The following is an 18,080-nucleotide window of genomic DNA, read 5'->3' on the forward strand; positions in this document are numbered from 1 at the left end:
GTGAAACCCAGACTACCTAAGTATGATTCTCAATCAGAGACAACTAACGACACCTGCCTCTGATTGAGAACCATACTAGGCCGAAACAGAAACCAAACATGGAAAAACAAACATAGACTTCCTACCGCAACTCACGCCCTGACCATACTAAATAAAGACAAAACAAAGGAAATAAAGGTCAGAACGTGACACCAAAGGAATGGTCAAAGGAATGGTCAGAAGCCACCGACACTCCATACAATTCCCACCCCAACTGGAGCTGCGGCTTTGAGTATTGTTTCTCTGTATTGTATTTCCAGTGAATTTGGTGACGTTTTTCCTCCTGTTCAGAGAAATTAGAGAAATTAATTAGAAGTTAATCTCATCCTACATCCTGATACTACCAGGTTCTGACCACTAGATGGTGCTGTTTAGGGTGTTTTATTGACCATTTATTTGGATTTCTTATGCCTTACTCATTGTTGGAAGAAGGTTTTGTCCAAATCAGATGTTAGGTACTATATTTACTGAATATTATATGAATCCTATAAATTAAAATGCCCAATATGGATGATGAAATTATATTCCAAGAAAGAACATTATCTGTTTCTAACTACAGAAACGATTACAGGACTATCTGAGATTGTGGGTCATGGCTTGCTGAAATGACATGGAATGACCCTGTAGTGAATGTCTCGTACTGCTATTAGCAGATATCGTGGTTGCATACTGTATCTTTCCGTGTACTCAGGGACTGGGGAGGTGTAAACACAGGGCTGGGTTGAAGGTGAGGGAGTCTCAGCTATTTCGGAGTGTGGAAAAAAGACAAAAGAGAAGGACATAAGAGGGTGTTTTCTCAGCTGAGGGGTAGTGGTTGGATCCACCCGTCACAGAGGTCTCAATGCCTTTCCTTTTCTCTTCTCTTCCTCCAATCTCTTTCCTTCCTCGTGTGTATGTTCGTACATGTGTTTGAATTCTGTGAGGGTGGGAGTATTGGGCCTATTACAGGAAGAGACTTGGGGGGGGTCCCGGTGTGTGTGTTTGTTTGAGTGTGTCCCGTCTTCTTCTTCTCACATTGATATGGCCCTATAAATATCCTTGTCTCATCGCGCACCAGTGACTCCTGTGGCGGGCCGGGCACAGTGCACGCTAACCAAGGTCGCCAGGTGCACGGTGTTTCCTTCGACACATTGGTGCGGCTGGCTTCAGGGTTGGATGCGCACTGTGTTAAGTTAATTTGCCTAAGTTTATCATAATATATGAACAGAATGCAGAGTGATTCGTATTTCCTGCAACTGTCTGAAGAGCAATGAGAATTCCCCGTCTGTGTATGTGCAGTGCGCACATCGACCACTTTGTGTAACCGTTAGCATGATGCTAATTAAAAGTCTTCTGGTAGATGGAAAGGCTTTCCCAAAAGCCTTAATTAAATGTTAACTACAAAGCGGTGCATTCGGAAACTATTCATTCATTCCCCTTGACTTTTTCCACATTTTAATATAATAAATAATAATAATAAATATATTACATTGTTACATTACAGCCTTATTCAAATATGTACGGTACTTGAACACTGCTAAACAGCCTCTGCTAGGTGGGCACTGGTATTAAAGGGTAACTACACCCAAAAATGTCAATTTACATTTTTTTCCAGACCTCAAAAGTGGTCTCCTAATGTGGTTTAAGCATTGTTGTGGACTTACATCTAATTTAGCTGTTTTTGTTATTTTAAAAAGTGTTATTTTGCGAGTAAAAAGCTGAAGAAACAGGGGGAAACGGAAACTTGGAGAAAAAGAACCTGGAGAAAATTATATTGGAAAAAAACGAAATGGAATCAGGCAAAAAATAAAACAGATTTTATACGGCCCTAAATTGACTGGCCTGTGGAGCCCAGTGTCTCTGAGGTTAAGAGGACGTTGGAAAAAAATGACCATCTGACATATCAGAGTCTGCCGTTGTCTTAGTGGGTGGCCAACCAGCAACGCCCCCAGAGAGAGACAGACCGCCAGGCCACACCAGGGGGAGTGGAGTAGGGTTGTTTTGGACAGTCATCTTGTGGAAAGATCTCTGTTTGCTGTTTCAGTGGCACCGCAACAAGACGGTTTTTCCCAGTTCCTCTGTTTGTGATCTCTGAGCAGTTAGACTACACTGCTGTGATGTCATGCCTCCTTGGAGATGTTTGAAAGACACACACACACACACACACACACACACACACACACACACACACACACACACACACACACACACACACACACACACACACACACACACACACACACACACACACACACACACACACACACACACACACACACACACACACACACACAAAGAAGAAAAGCAACCAAACACACCCAGATAATATGCTCAACAGTATACAACAGCTCTCACAAAGACTAGGAGAAATCAGAAAACTATTCAACAACATAACAGGCTGACAAGAAAAAGACTGCTTCTTAAAACCCCACTTCCCACTGACCAACAGGCTCTCTAGGCCTTAACACTGGTCCCATTATACTTAACCATTTCCAGCCCTCCTTAACCCTTCACATGACCCCAGAATGAAAAGGGGGAGAGGAAAGTCCTTACACTCCCAATCCTCAGCCAAACCCTTTGTGAATGCTTCTGTTTTCCTAACAGGGAGTCAGTAATGTTCTGGAGGGGTTGTGTCCTGCCCAGGGGATGACAGCAGTTTGATTTCAAACTAACTGACCTGAGGGTAACTGCAGAACCTCCCACTGAGCTCCCCAGTACAGAACACTATAGACCTGCTGCTAGATGGAAATCTGTCTTAATGCTTTAGACCAACGACCCTCAGGGCAGACCAGGGACTGTGTGTGTGTGTGTGTATGTGTGCGCGTGCGTGTGTGTGCGTGCGTGTGCGCGTGTGTGTTATATAGGCGCTCTCAGGAAAACCTGATACTATGCTCCAATCACCAACAGTAAGCACTCACTGATCCACAGAGGTGTGGGGGAGTTGTACACTGGCTCAGAATCTCAGCCTCCCTATAATAATAAGAGCATCAGGTGATATTGTGTCTGGTTCCTGCTCGCAGCTAAACTAAAGAATGATCCACTGCAGATGGTTTTTCTTCCTTCTGATAAAATATCATTTCTGGGTAATAATTAAGTACCTTACTGAGATTGTTTTAAATTAAAATGGTTCAACAGAGCAATTTCTCAAGCAAGAATTTTGCTAGGACTGTCTGTGAGTGGTCTGAGTGGGGAGGGGGAAACTGACAACTAGCTGTTATTGGCAGAGAGGTTAGGAACTCCCTTTCTTATTGGTCTGTTAACTAATGTACCTTCACCAGGGAGGCCAAAATTCCATTCCACCAAAACAGGCTGACGTTTCAGGCGGTCTTTTCAAACAGCTCTTACACTAAAAGGGCATTTATCATCATTTTCACTTTACGAGAGTGTGTGGGGGTGGAGATGGTGAAAGATGAGGAGAGAGAGGTAGAAAGGAAATAGGAAACTGAGGAGAGAAAGACAAGGTGAGAAAGTGAGAGATGTGGACTTGTGTAGGTATTGTCTGGCTGGTCTCGGGGGTAAGTTAGATGTGACATGGCTTTCTACTGGAGACAAAGAGAACGGTGTTACAGACAGTCACGCTCCAGGGAGAATAACTCTACCCCTCTCACTCTACTGTCTGACACGCACACACACACACACACACACACACACACACACACACACACACACACACACACACACACACACACACACACACACACACACACACACGCACGCACGCACGCACGCACGCACGCACACACACACACACACACACAAGCAATTTGAAGTCATCGCTAAAAATCTCACAGATAACAACGAAAACTAAAAAGATATAACAACCTTTTGAACCTGAGCGATAACATTCCTCAGATCTACAGGCCGTGTGCTTAATCCTGTACACAGAGAGACAGGAAGAGAGCACCAAAACAGGTACCAGATAACAGGAACTGAACCCCTGACACTCTCAGAAACCCCCTTATCCTATCCTCTCTATTCTCTCTGCCCAGGCCAGTGACAATCAGCAGTGATGATTGTGTTTATTGTTTCAGGGGCTTTCCTCGTTGAGATGACCTTCCCAGATGGTCTCAGCCAGCCAGGCAGGCCAGAGCAGAGCACTATCACTCACACCATTGTTTTCCCACCATGTTGGAAAAAAGTTGTCTTCCTCATTCCTGCCGGTTCCACATAATAAACAGACTGGACTGATCTTCTGTGTCGGGGGGGGGGGGATAATGAATACAGCCTGTGAACTTGGTGAGAGGATGAGGGGGGTTAGGAGGATGTCAGTGTTTCCCCTATATACATTTAGCAGAGGCGCACTGCAAAACTGTGGACACCTGCTCGTCAAACATCTCATTCCAAAATCATGGGCATTAATATGGAGCTGGTCCCCCCCTTTGCTGCTATAACAGCCTCCACTCTCTGGGAAGACTTTTCACTAGATGTTGGAACATTGCTGCGGGAACTTGCTTCCATTCAGCCACAAGAGCATTAGTGAGGTCGGGCACTGATGTTGGGCGATTAGGCCTTGCTCGCAGTTGGCATTCCAATTCATCCCAAAGGTGTTCGATTGGGTTAAGGTCAGGGCTCTATGCAGGCCAGTCAAGTTCTTCCACACCGATCTCCCCAATTTCGTGATATCCAATTGGTAGTTACAGTCTTGTCCCATCGCTGCAACTCCAGTTCTGACTCGGGAGAATGTCAAGAGCAATGTGTCCTCCATAAACATGACCCTGCCAAGCCGCTTCTTGACACACTGCTTATTGACACACTGCTTCTTGACACACTGCTTGCTTAACCCGGAAGCCAGCCGCATCAATGTGTCGGAGCAAACACCGTACAACTGGCGACTGAAGTCAGCTTGTAGGTGCCCGGCCACCAGGAGTCGCTAGAGAGCGATGGGACAAGGACATCCCGGTCGGCCAAACCCTCCCCTAACCCGGCCAACGCTGGGCCAATTGTGCGCTGCCTCATGGGTCTCCCGGTCACAGCCTGTGATCGAACCCGGGTCTGTAGTGATGCCTCAAGCACTGAGATGCAGTGCCTTAGACCGCTGCCCCACTCACGAACCATTTCTGTATGGACGTTGCTTTGTGCATAGGGGCAATTGTTATGCTGAAACAGGAAAGGGCCTTCCCCAAACTGCTGCCACGAAGTTGGAATTGTCTAGAATGTCATGGCTGTAGCGTTAAGATTTCCCTTCACTAGCACAACTTGAAAATAAAAGAGAGCCGTACAATCTAGGAGCTCAGATGCAAAAATGTAATTACCAACGTTTCGACAGCCAAGCTGTCTTCATCAGGGTATAATCACAAACACTGCGGGATGACTCGTTTATATAGTGTCAAAAGACACAAGTGTCTGTAATCATGGCCAAGAGTGGCCTAATATCATTGGTTAATAATCAAATATTATAATGTCATACAAAGAACAGCATACAAACAAATGGATAGCATATGATCATAGATTAATTTGACTACAGAAGTTTACAAACAATTACAATGGCAAAGTCACAATGATCACAAGAATGGCTTCAGATCAAAGTCTACGTTGAGACCGTCTTTAAATTAAAGATCCAGGCAGCCTCTCGTTTTAACAATAAATTATCAAGGTCACCCCCTCTCCTAGGGAGGGTGACATGTTCGATGCCAATATAACGCAGAGACGAAATCGAGTGGCCTGCCTCCAAGAAGTGGGACGCAACTGGATAAGTAAAGTTTTTGCACCTAATGGTGCTACGATGCTCTGAGATACGTACTTTTAATCCACGCTTTGTTTTACCTACATAATTTTTACCACAATGACAAGTTATAAGATAAAGAACTGCCTTCGTGGAGCACGTAATAACAGCTTTTATTGGGATCGATTTCCCTGTTTGTGGGTGTTTGAAGAATCTACATATATAAGTGCCATTGCATTGAGCACAGCCATTACATTTGTCATTTCCATCCAGTAGGGGCGCAAATAAATGTTGTTCAGGAATATCTTGGGGTGGTAAATCAGAGTTTACCAAATGGTCTGTGAGATTTCTGCCCCGCGTGAATATGACCAAGGGAAGGTCCGAAAACACATTTTCCACCATAATTTGCAAATAAATTCATAAAAAATCCTACAATGTGATTTTCTGGATTTTTTTCCCTCATTTCGTCTGTCATAGTTGAAGTGTACCTATGATGAAAATTACATGCCTCTCTTGTATTTTTAAGTGGGAGAACTTGCACAATTGGTGACTGACTAAATACTTTTTTGCCCCACTGTACATATGAGATGAGTAATGTAGGGTATGTAAACATTATATAAAGTGCCACTGTTTAAAGTGACTAGTGATACATTTATTACATCCAATTTTTTATTATTAATGTGACTAAAACTCCACCTTCTCCACTACTGTCTCGTCAATGTGGATAGGGGGCTGCTCCCTCTGCTGTTTCCTGAAGGCCACGATCATCTCCTTTGTTTTGTTGACGTTGAGTGTGAGATTATTTTCCTGACACCACACTCTGAGGGCCCTCATCTCCTCCCTGTAGGTTGTCTCATCATTGTTGGTAATCAAGCCTACCACTGTAGTGCTGTCTGCAAACTTGATGATTGAGTTGGAGGTGTGCATGACCACGCAGTCATAGGTGAACAGGGAGTACAGGAGAGGGCTGAAAACGCACCCTTGTGGGGCCCCAGTGTTGATGATCAGCGTGGTGGAGATGTTGTTTCCTACCCTCACCACCTGGGATCGGCCCGTCAGAAAGTCCAGGACCCAGTTGCACAGGGCATCTGGACCGGCAGCCCTGCAAGGGTTAACACGTTTAAATGTTTTACTCACGTTGATTGCGGTGAAGGAGAGTCCGCAGGTTTTGGTATCGGGCCGTGTCAGTGGCACTGTATTGTCCTCAAAGCGAGCAAAGAAGTTGTTTAATTTGTCTGGGAGCAAGACGTCAGTGTCCGCGATGGGGCTGGTTTTCTTTTTGTAATCCGTGATTGACTGTAGACCCTGCCACATACGTCTCGTGTCTGAGCCGTTGAATTGAGACTCTACTTTGTCTCTATACTGACGCTTAGCTTGTTTGATTGCCTTGCGGTGGGAATAGCTACACTGTTTGTATTCGGTCATGTTTCCGGTCGCCTTGCCATGATTGCCGGGGCGGCAGCGTGGCCTAGTGGTTAGAGCGTTGGACTAGTAACCGGAAGGTTGCAAGTTCAAACCCCCGAGCTGACGAGGTACAAATCTTTCGTTCTGCCCCTGAACAGGCAGTTAACCCACTGTTCCTAGGCCGTCATTGAAAATAAGAATTTGTTCTTAACTGACTTGCCTAGTTAAATAAAGGTTTAAAAAAATTACATTAAAAGCAATGGTTTGCACTTTTAGTTTTGAGCGAATGCTGCCATCTATCCATGGTTTCTCGTTGGGGAAGGTTTTAATAGTCACCGTGAGTACAAAATCACTGATTCACTTGCTAATTACTCGCTCACCGAATCAGCGTACACATCAATGTTGTCTGAGGCTATCCGGAACATATCTCAGTCCACGTGATCGAAGCAATCTTGAAGCGTTGAATCAGATTGGTCGGACCAGCGTTGAACAGACCTGAGCACAGGCGTTTCCTGTTTTATTTTCTGTCTATAGGCTGGGAGCAACAACATGGAGTCGTGGTCATATTTTCCAAAAGGAGGGCGAGGGAGGGATTTGTATGCGTCGTGGAAGTTAGAGTAACAATGATCCAGAATTTTTCCAGCCCAGGTCGCGCATTCGAAATGCTGATAAAATTTAGGGAGCCTTGTTTTCAGATTAGCTTTGTTAAAATCCCCAGCTACAATAAATGCAGCCTTAGGATATATGGTTTCCAGTTTACATAGAGTCCAATTAAGTTATTTCAGGGCATTCATGGCTGCTTGGGGGGATATACAGGACTGTGATTATAATCTAAGAGAATTCTCTTGGTAGGTGATGCGGTCTGCATTTGATTGTAAGGAATTCTAGGTCAGGTGAACAAAAGGACTTGAGTTCCTGTATGTTGTTATGATCACACCACGACTCCTTAATCATAAGGCATAGACCCCGCCCTTCTTCCTATCAGAGAGATGTTTGTTTCTGTCGGCGCGATGCGTGAAGAAACCTGGTGGCTGCACCGACTCTGATAACGTATCCCGAGTGAGCAATGTTTCCGTGAAACGGAGAATGTTACAATCTCTGATGTCTCTCTGGAAGGTAACCCTTGTTCGGATTTCGTCTACCTTGTTGTCAAGAGACTGGACATTGGCGAGTAGTATACTCGGGAGCGGTGGGCGATGTGCCCATCTACGGAGCCTGACCAGAAGACCGCTGCGTCTGCCCTGCCATTGTTTTGAGTCGCCTTCTGGGATCCGATCCATTGTCCTGGGTGGTGTTCCAAACAGAGGATCCGCTTCGGGAAAGTCGTATTCCCGGTCGTAATGTTGTTAAGTTGACGTTGCTCTCATATCCAATAGTTCTTCCCGGCTGTATGTAATGAGACTTAAGATTTGTTGGGGTAACAATGTAAGAAATAATACATTTGAAAAAAAACATAATACTGCATAGTTTCCTAAGAACGAGTAGCGAGGCGACCATCTCTGTCGGTGCCAGTGGCATCCTACGGTACAACATTAAATGTCACTGAGCTCTGCAGTAAGGCCATTCTACTGCCAATGTTTGTCTATGGAGAATGCATGGCTGTGTGTTCGATTTTATACACCTGTCAGCAACTGGTGTGGCTGAAATAGCCGAATCCACTCATTTCAAGGGGTGTCCACATACTTTGTGTATACAGTGTATGTAGAAAAGATAATGTAGCAAAATATATTTCATAAGATCATCTATGAGAATTTACAATCACCAAAATAAAAACTAGACAATCAGGGTGAATCTGAAATAAAAAAAATGTCATGGCAAAATGTGTATAATTGCAAGAAATGTGTTTCGAAACTAAACTTTTTCTCTCAGCCCCATAGCAAATGTTTAGAATTGCAGTAAACTAGCTTTAAAAGGGTCAAATGTTTGCTTTACCCCATAGTAGAATGTGTAGAATTGCAGGAAAGTTGCTTTCAAACAGCAACATTTTGTCTCAGTGGTAAAACCCCGCCATTGGCCATGCCCACTAACTATGCCACCGCTGCTAAAACAAATCCTAGGGGAAACACTGGATGTTGCTGGGATTTGGAGGTGTCATTGTCTTTGGGTTTATGGGGGCTATGGTGGTTCAACCAGCAAACACTACAGTATACTGTAATTCACTAAAGCACAGAGAAGTACTGTAAAAATACTGCTAGGCTACAGTATGTCTTGGCTTGAGAACCGGGGTTATGATCCCCTAGCATATGTAACATTCACATAAAGATGATTCTTGTCTGAGACCCGAAGACCCCAAGTTAATGCCCATAGCACTCAGACAACCTGGGTTCAAATCAGCTGACACATGGTTACAGTTGAACAATGGGACCTTGGGGACAAGGCTGTCGTTCCATCAGGTTAGGACAGGTGCCAGGAACCCAATACAATAGCAACAAAGACAGGAAACCATGGCTCTGTTTGTTTGAGTGGACAAGGTTAGCTACGCAGTTGGTTATTATTATTATAATGATGATGCAACAGGTATTATTAGTTCTCCTAATCTGATTTGTTAAAAATACAATGGGAAAAGCAGCACAAGGCAGGTTATGCACGTTATGCATGTTAAAGGGCCAGTTCGGGATTTTGGCAACGAGCTCTTTATCTACTCCCCCAGAGTCAAATTAACTCATGGATATCATTTTTATTTAGTCTCTGCGTCCAATAGTCTCTTTTAGTCTCTGCGTCCAATAGTCTCTTTTAGTCTCTGCGTCCAATAGTCTCTTTTAGTCTCTAGTCTCTTTTAGTCCAATAGTCTCTTTTAGTCTCTTTTAGCGTCCAATAGTCTCTTTTAGTCTCTGCGTCCAATAGTCTCTTTTAGTCTCTGCGTCCAATAGTCTCTTTTAGTCTCTGCGTCCAATAGTCTCTTTTAGTCTCTGCGTCCAATAGTCTCTTTTAGTCTCTAGTCTCTTTTAGTCTCTCCAATAGTCTCTTTTAGTTTTCCAATAGTCTCTGCGTCCAATAGTCTCTTTTAGTCTCTGCGTCCAATAGTCTCTTTTAGTCTCTGCGTCCAATAGTCTCTTTTAGTCTCTGCGTCCAATAGTCTCTTTTAGTCTCTGCGTCCAATAGTCTCTTTTAGTCTCTGCGTCCAATAGTCTCTTTTAGTCTCTAGTCTCTTTTAGTCCAATAGTCTCTTTTAGTCTCTGCGTCCAATAGTCTCTTTTAGTCTCTGCGTCCAATAGTCTCTTTTAGTCTCTGCGTCCAATAGTCTCTTTTAGTCTCTGCGTCCAATAGTCTCTTTTAGTCTCTGCGTCCAATAGTCTCTTTTAGTCTCTGCGTCCAATAGTCTCTTTTAGTCTCTGCGTCCAATAGTCTCTCTCCTAGTCAATAGTCTTTTAGTCTCTGCGTCCAATAGTCTCTTTTAGTCTCTGCGTCCAATAGTCTCTTTTAGTCTCTGCGTCCAATAGTCTCTTTTAGTCTCTGCGTCCAATATGCGCTAACGCCTCATTAGCAACTTCCTTCGAACTGAACAGATACATTCAAATGGTATCCATGAGTTCATCTGACTCTGAGGGAAGTAGATAAATGGCTTAATTGACAAAATCACAAACTATCCCTTTACGTTTCAGAATTAGGTTCTCCATGAGGTCAATACATTTATCCTGGAATCAGAATCGGACTCAGAATGATTTCAGATCTACTGTTTCGTATGTTTCAGACCATGCCGTGTACAGAATGTGCTAACCTTTTGTGTGGAGTCTTGAGGACGAGCCAGAGTCAAGTTCACTTCAGACCTGGTTATGCAAGTCTTGTCTTCAGAACCTGTAGAGGCAGCAGAGATGATGCATTACAGAGTGACACACACGCTCTCGCGCTTGTGCACATGCCAAATGCTTATATTATGAAACCACAGCATCTCTAGAGAGACCACAGGTTAAGTAGTGGTTAGAATGTTGGACTAGAAACCGAAAGATTGCAAGCTCGAATCCCCGAGCTGACAAGGTAAAAATCTGTCATTCTGGCCCTGAATAAGGCAGTCATTGAAAATAATAGTTTGTTCTTAACGGACTTGCCTAGTTAAATAAAGGTTTAAGAAAAAATCATTTTGGTTGAAGGATCTACAATCACGCCTGACAAGACCAATGAAAACCGCTCTTTGCTGGATGCCCCGCCTTCCACAGGTGAGGGGCTCGGATTCATTCATTCAATGATTCCTCTCTTCAGCTCGGTGTGAACAGGAAGGATTCACTACAACAAACAATTGGAAGACGAGACTGTCTTACATTAGTCACCCCTGTTGTCGTAGGTTTGGCAAGCGAAGCCAGAGATTTGGTTCCTATAGGCCTGGCCCTAGGGAGGGCCAATTTGATGGCTAAATCGTGGCATAAGACGGCTGAAATCGCAGTGTCTGCTAAAAAGCCATACTGGCTGGCAATTCCTGATCTTCTGAGAACATCATTTGAAGGGTCGACCTGAAGTGTGAGAGGAATGGGAGAAACATCAGTTCTGAGGCAGAGGGCTCATAGTGAGGATGACTAGCTACTATTTTGAACTGTGTGTGATGAGCTTTCTGGCCCTCAGAGCTGCTGAGGCAACACCCAAGTGGGTGCTACTTAGAGGGAAGAGGAGACGTCCAGTGGCTCTAAGAGTCAGGCTGGTTCCCAGAGTTTCCCTCTTCAAGTTCGTCAGCAGGCTCCATCACCATCATCTAACATCCTCTGACCTGCTCCCTTCGCTCAAACCATGAACTGACCCTTGGTGACATCGTACAGTGTGACGTGATAATCATAAAAGACAGCTGGGACAGGAGAGGGACACTTGGCAAGGGGCCGTGTGCACAATACCCAGGGGTCAGGTCTGAGTGGTCTGCCACGGGCCGTTTTCATTTAGGATCCGTTGGGATCCAGCCTTGGGGCATGATCCTATTTCCCCATAGTATGTTGTACCGACGTTGACTGACTGAAAGGGAATGTAACGTTATGAATATAACTACTGTTCCCTGAAGGAGGGAAACAAGGTACAAGACCTGTTGAGCTCCGCTCGTTACGGGGCTCGGTGACGGGAAGGAATGAATCCGAGCCTCACGCCCGTGACCTAAGGCAGGGCTTCCAGCGAGGAGAAGTTTTCATTGGCAGGCGTCATAGTGGATTATACCTGGTTTCCCTCCTTCAGGGAACAGTAGTTATAGTCATAATGTTCAATTTGTGGAATGACTGTGTGTGTTCTCAAGAGGAACACTGTGGCATCTAGAGCCAACTGATTTACAGAACACAGCTTTACTGTCGGAGAGAGAAGGAGTAGATTAGAAGGAGGAATCACTGGGGTTGTTTCAATGGTTGCTCTGCAGTTTCACACACCTTATTTCCAGGTACATAAGGAAAAAATACAGATTTCAACTCCAGGGAGATTTACACTGAGTGTACAAAACATTAAGAACACTTGCTCTTTCCATGACATAGACTAACCAGGTGAATCCAAGGTGAAAGCTATGATCCCTTATTGATGTCACTTGTTAAATCCACTTCAAGCACTGTAGATGAAGGGGAGAAGACAGGTTAATAAGGCTCTTTTAGCCTTGAGGCAATTGAGACATGGATTGTGTATGTGTGCTATTCAGAGTGTGACTGGGCAAGATGACAGAATGAAGTGCTTTTGAACGGGGTCTGGTAGTAGGTGCCAGGCGCACCGGTTTGTGTAAAGAACTGCAACGCTGCTGGGTTTTTCACGCTCAACAGTTTCCTCTATCAATAGGTTTCCACTATCCAAAGGACATCCAGCCAACTTGCAGTGGTATAAAGTACTTCAGTAAAAATACTTGAAGGTACTACTTAAGTAGTTTCTTGGGGAATCTGTACTTTACTTTACTATTTATATTTTTGACAACTTTTACATCACTACATTCCTAAAGAAAATGATGTACTTTTTACTTTTTACATGTTCCCTGACACGCAAAAGTACTCGATACATTTGGAAAGCTTAGCAGGACAGAAAAATGGTCCAATTCACACACTTATCAACAGAACATCCCTGGTCATCCCTACTGCCTCTGATCTGGAGGACTCACTAAACAGAGAACATCCCTGGTCATCCCTACTGCCTCTGATCTGGAGGACTCACTAAACAGAGAACATCCCTGGTCATCCCTACTGCCTCTGATCTGGAGGACTCACTAAACAGAGAACATCCCTGGTCATCCCTACTGCCTCTGATCTGGAGGACTCACTAAACAGAGAACATCCCTGGTCATCCCTACTGCCTCTGATCTGGAGGACTCACTAAACAGAGAACATCCCTGGTCATCCCTACTGCCTCTGATCTGGAGGACTCACTAAACAGAGAACATCCCTGGTCATCCCTACTGCCTCTGATCTGGAGGACTCACTAAACAGAGAACATCCCTGGTCATCCCTACTGCCTCTGATCTGGAGGACTCACTAAACAGAGAACATCCCTGGTCATCCCTACTGCCTCTGATCTGGAGGACTCACTAAACAGAGAACATCCCAGGTCATCCCTCCTGCCTCTGATCTGGAGGACTCACTAAACAGAGAACATCCCTGGTCATCCCTACTGCCTCTGATCTGGAGGACTCACTAAACAGAGAACATCCCTGGTCATCCCTCCTGCCTCTGATCTGGAGGACTCACTAAACAGAGAACATCCCTGGTCGTCCCTACTGCCTCTGATCTGGAGGACTCACTGGAGGAAACAGAGAACATCCCTGGTCATCCCTACTGCCTCTGATCTGGAGGACTCACTAAACAGAGAACATCCCAGGTCATCCCTACTGCCTCTGATCTGGAGGACTCACTAAACAGAGAACATCCCTGGTCATCCCTACTGCCTCTGATCTGGAGGACTCACTAAACAGAGAACATCCCTGGTCATCCCTACTGCCTCTGATCTGGAGGACTCACTAAACAGAGAACATCCCAGGTCATCCCTACTGCCTCTGATCTGGAGGACTCACTAAACAGAGAACATCCCTGGTCATCCCTACTGCCTCTGATCTGGAGGACTCAATAAACAGAGAACATCCCTGGTCATCCCTACTGCCTCTGATCTGGAGGACTCACTAAACAGAGAACATCCCTGGTCATCCCTACTGCCTCTGATCTGGAGGACTCACTAAACAGAGAACATCCCTGGTCATCCCTACTGCCTCTGATCTGGAGGACTCACTAAACACATGCTTTGTTTGTAAATGATGTCTGATCTGGAGGACTCACTAAACTGGAACATCTGTAAATGATGTCTGAGTCTGGAGTGACCACTGGAACTATCTGTAAATGATGTCTGAGTCTGGAGTGTGCTAAACTGGAACATCTGTCAAATGATGTCTGAGTGTTGGAGAGAACATCCCTGGCTCATCTGTAAATGATGTCTGAGTCTGGAGGACTCACTGGAACATCTGTAAATGATGTCTGAGTCTGGAGTGTGCTAAACAGAGAACATCTGTAAATGATGTCTGAGTCTGGAGTGACTCACTAAACACATGCTTTGTTTGTAAATGATGTCTGAGTGTTGGAGTGTGCAACTGGCTATCTGTAAATGATGTCTGAGTGTTGGAGTGTGCCCCTGGCTATCTGTAAATGATGTCTGAGTGTTGGAGTGTGCAACTGGCTATCTGTAAATGATGTCTGAGTGTTGGAGTGTGCAACTGGCTATCTGTAAATGATGTCTGAGTGTTGGAGTGTGCAACTGGCTATCTGTAAATGATGTCTGAGTGTTGGAGTGTGCCCCTGGCTATCTGTAAATGATGTCTGAGTGTTGGAGTGTGCAACTGGCTATCTGTAAATGATGTCTGAGTGTTGGAGTGTGCAACTGGCTATCTGTAAATGATGTCTGAGTGTTGGAGTGTGCAACTGGCTATCTGTAAATGATGTCTGAGTGTTGGAGTGTGCAACTGGCTATCTGTAAATGATGTCTGAGTGTTGGAGTGTGCAACTGGCTATCTGTAAATGATGTCTGAGTGTTGGAGTGTGCAACTGGCTATCTGTAAATGATGTCTGAGTGTTGGAGTGTGCAACTGGCTATCTGTAAATGATGTCTGAGTGTTGGAGTGTGCAACTGGCTATCTGTAAATGATGTCTGAGTGTTGGAGTGTGCAACTGGCTATCTGTAAATGATGTCTGAGTGTTGGAGTGTGCAACTGGCTATCTGTAAATGATGTCTGAGTGTTGGAGTGTGCAACTGGCTATCTGTAAATGATGTCTGAGTGTTGGAGTGTGCAACTGGCTATCTGTAAATGATGTCTGAGTGTTGGAGTGTGCAACTGGCTATCTGTAAATGATGTCTGAGTGTTGGAGTGTGCAACTGGCTATCTGTAAATGATGTCTGAGTGTTGGAGTGTGCAACTGGCTATCTGTAAATGATGTCTGAGTGTTGGAGTGTGCAACTGGCTATCTGTAAATGATGTCTGAGTGTTGGAGTGTGCAACTGGCTATCTGTAAATGATGTCTGAGTGTTGGAGTGTGCAACTGGCTATCTGTAAATGATGTCTGAGTGTTGGAGTGTGCAACTGGCTATCTGTAAAAAACAAAAAAACTAGCAAATGTGGCCGTCTGCGCTGTTTAATATAAGGCATTTAAAATGATTTATACTTGTCCTTTTACTTTAGATACTTGAGTATATTTGAGCATTTACATTTACTTTTGATACTTAAGTATATCTAAAACCAAATACTTTTAGACTTTTACTCAAGTAGTATTTTACTGAGTGACTTTCACTTTTACTTGAGTAATTTTCTATTAAGGTATCTTTACTTTTGTTCAAGTATGACAATTTGGTACTTTTTCCACCTCTGCCAACTTGACACAACTGTGGGAAGCATTGGAGTCAACATGGGTCAGCATCAACATGGGCCAGTCCATACCCCAAAGAATTGAAGCTGTTCTGAGGGCAAAAAGGGTGCAACTCAATATTAGGAAGGTGTTCTTAATGTGTTGTCCACAACCATCTTCACAAAGACAGTGCTTCTGTTTGCTTTTTTTGGGCGGTTAGTGATGAAACAGGGGGATGAAGAGCTGTGTTAATAGCTTCCTCCACTCTGAATGTGAGTAGCCTACTATGAAGACATATGTTTCAGAACACACCACCTCAATTGGGGGGAACAATCAAGTCTGTTAACGGGGGTCCAATAACCCCCCCGCCTGACAACAGATTCACACTTTCTGTGTCCAGCCATCAGCTACAAAATGGCTTAAAGTAGGAGCACTCTACTTAATGTCCACCACTTCAATAATCAATATCCTGCAATAAATGTCTCAACGGCTACAGTATATCATGATCTCAGCTTCCTGAGGAAAAGGAACGATCCATAAACAACCGTTCATTTCCTATAGGTCTTTTTTGTTGTCCATCTCCTGATCCCAACGAGATCCTGTTTGTTGTGTGGCAGGTCTGCTATTGTGATAGTGAGGCAGTAATGTTATCTGTGGGCTTTCTGGGAGGACAAGAGCTAGAGGAGAACTAGAAAGATGACTGACATCCGACACTATGCCGGGAGTGTTTGTTTGGGGGGGGGGGGGGGTCTGAGAGCCTTATTATCCGTGACTGGATCCAGCTGCTCTTGTGATAACATCTGGCCAACAACAGCTCTCAGCCAATCAGGTGAGTGAACAGCCTAATAGGTTTATCAGTGGGATATTTCCCACCCCTTTGGGCTATCAAGGTTATCAATAGACTGCCCCCGGAGAGCACTCAGGACTTCTTCAAACACTTGACACCTGCCTTGGCCCTAGGCCACTAGAACACAGACTACCATTGTCAGTTTGAAAGGAGAGTGCATTTCACCCCTTCAACTCAGATTTACTGAAGCAAAGTCAGGGCATCGGTCCTTCACCAACCCTACTGGCACCACCTCCACCCAGAGGCATGCCAAGTAGAGTGAGATATCATGTTTGTAAGTCGCTCTGGATAAGAGCGTCTGCTAAATGACGTAAATGTAAATGTAAATGTTCTTATCATCATACCGTAATGTTTAATGCACACATACACTTCACACGTCCCCTCTGAAGGCTTTCTAGGTTTCCATTTGTGTGTGTGTGTCCGAGTGTGTGTTCGTGTGTGTGTCCGAGTGTGTGTTCGTGTGTGTGTCCGAGTGTGTGTTCGTGTGTGTGTCCGAGTGTGTGTTCGTGTGTGTGTCCGAGTGTGTGTTCGTGTGTGTGTCCGAGTGTGTGTTCGTGTGCGGGCATGTGCCATTTGACGTCGTTACTCAGCTGAACCCGAACAGTGTCGATTCGAGGTTCTTGCGGAGTATTTCCCGATAACAGAGCTGAACACTCAGGTCACAGTAAATGACCCCGGCCAAGAGGCTTTTCCCTCCACTAATCACAACCCAGTTACCCAGTCACACAGTTACGACAAGCTCGGTCAAATCGTACACCGTTTCTCTCCTGATAGTGGAGCATAGAAGTGTGTGGCTGCGTAACATAGTATAGGGAATAAGATGTCCTCTGAGATTTCCTGTATAATATGTCCACTGTGGCCAACCCCACCACAGTGGGGTCTCTCTTACAGCCGTTAGGGGTTTCGGGGAAGAGGTGTTTGGGGAAGTGAAGTGATGGAGTGGGGAATGAGGGGGCTTACTGGGGGAGTCTCTCTGGTCCTAAACGTTTCTCAAGCTGTGATTGAATCGCCGAACGACAGAAGCGATGGTCAGTATTTCTTTACTCTCTTTCTCACACACACGCGCACACTAAAACACACACACACCTCTCACCTGGCTGTGTGTTTGAAAGACCAAGGGGGTGAGAGAGAAAGTGAAAGGTAGGGATCAAAATGTAGAGAAAAGGCAGAGAGTTGAGGAGACAAATATCACAGAGACAGAACGCTTCCTCGGAAGACGCTTTCTGTATCATATCTCTCCATCTGTTACACACTGGCACTCCTCCACTCTCAGTGCTTTCCTGTGTATCAGATGAACGCGTACAGTAAACTGAACTGGAAAAACCGTGTTCTCCAATGTTTTTCATAGCTGCTCATGACTATTTACACAACACCAAACACATAGTTGGTCGTC

At 44.8% G+C, this 18,080-nt stretch overlaps 1 protein-coding gene across 2 annotated transcripts in view; it reads right to left on the bottom strand.

Annotated features, from left to right (window-relative positions):
• Positions 1-18,080, bottom strand: part of LOC124007057 (LHFPL tetraspan subfamily member 2a protein-like) — an 84,783-nt gene that overhangs the window by 41,330 nt on the left and 25,373 nt on the right. The window contains exon 2 of one of the 2 annotated variants that reach the window (XM_046317332.1): positions 10,803-10,879. The exons of the other annotated variant lie outside the window; for it this stretch is intronic. The gene's annotated coding sequence lies outside the window, so the exon portion shown is untranslated. The remainder of the gene's footprint in view (positions 1-10,802; positions 10,880-18,080) is intronic. 2 annotated transcript variants of the gene reach the window in all.

Source organism: Oncorhynchus gorbuscha, linkage group LG20, assembly GCF_021184085.1.
Source record: "Oncorhynchus gorbuscha isolate QuinsamMale2020 ecotype Even-year linkage group LG20, OgorEven_v1.0, whole genome shotgun sequence".
Lineage (NCBI taxonomy): Eukaryota > Metazoa > Chordata > Actinopteri > Salmoniformes > Salmonidae > Oncorhynchus > Oncorhynchus gorbuscha.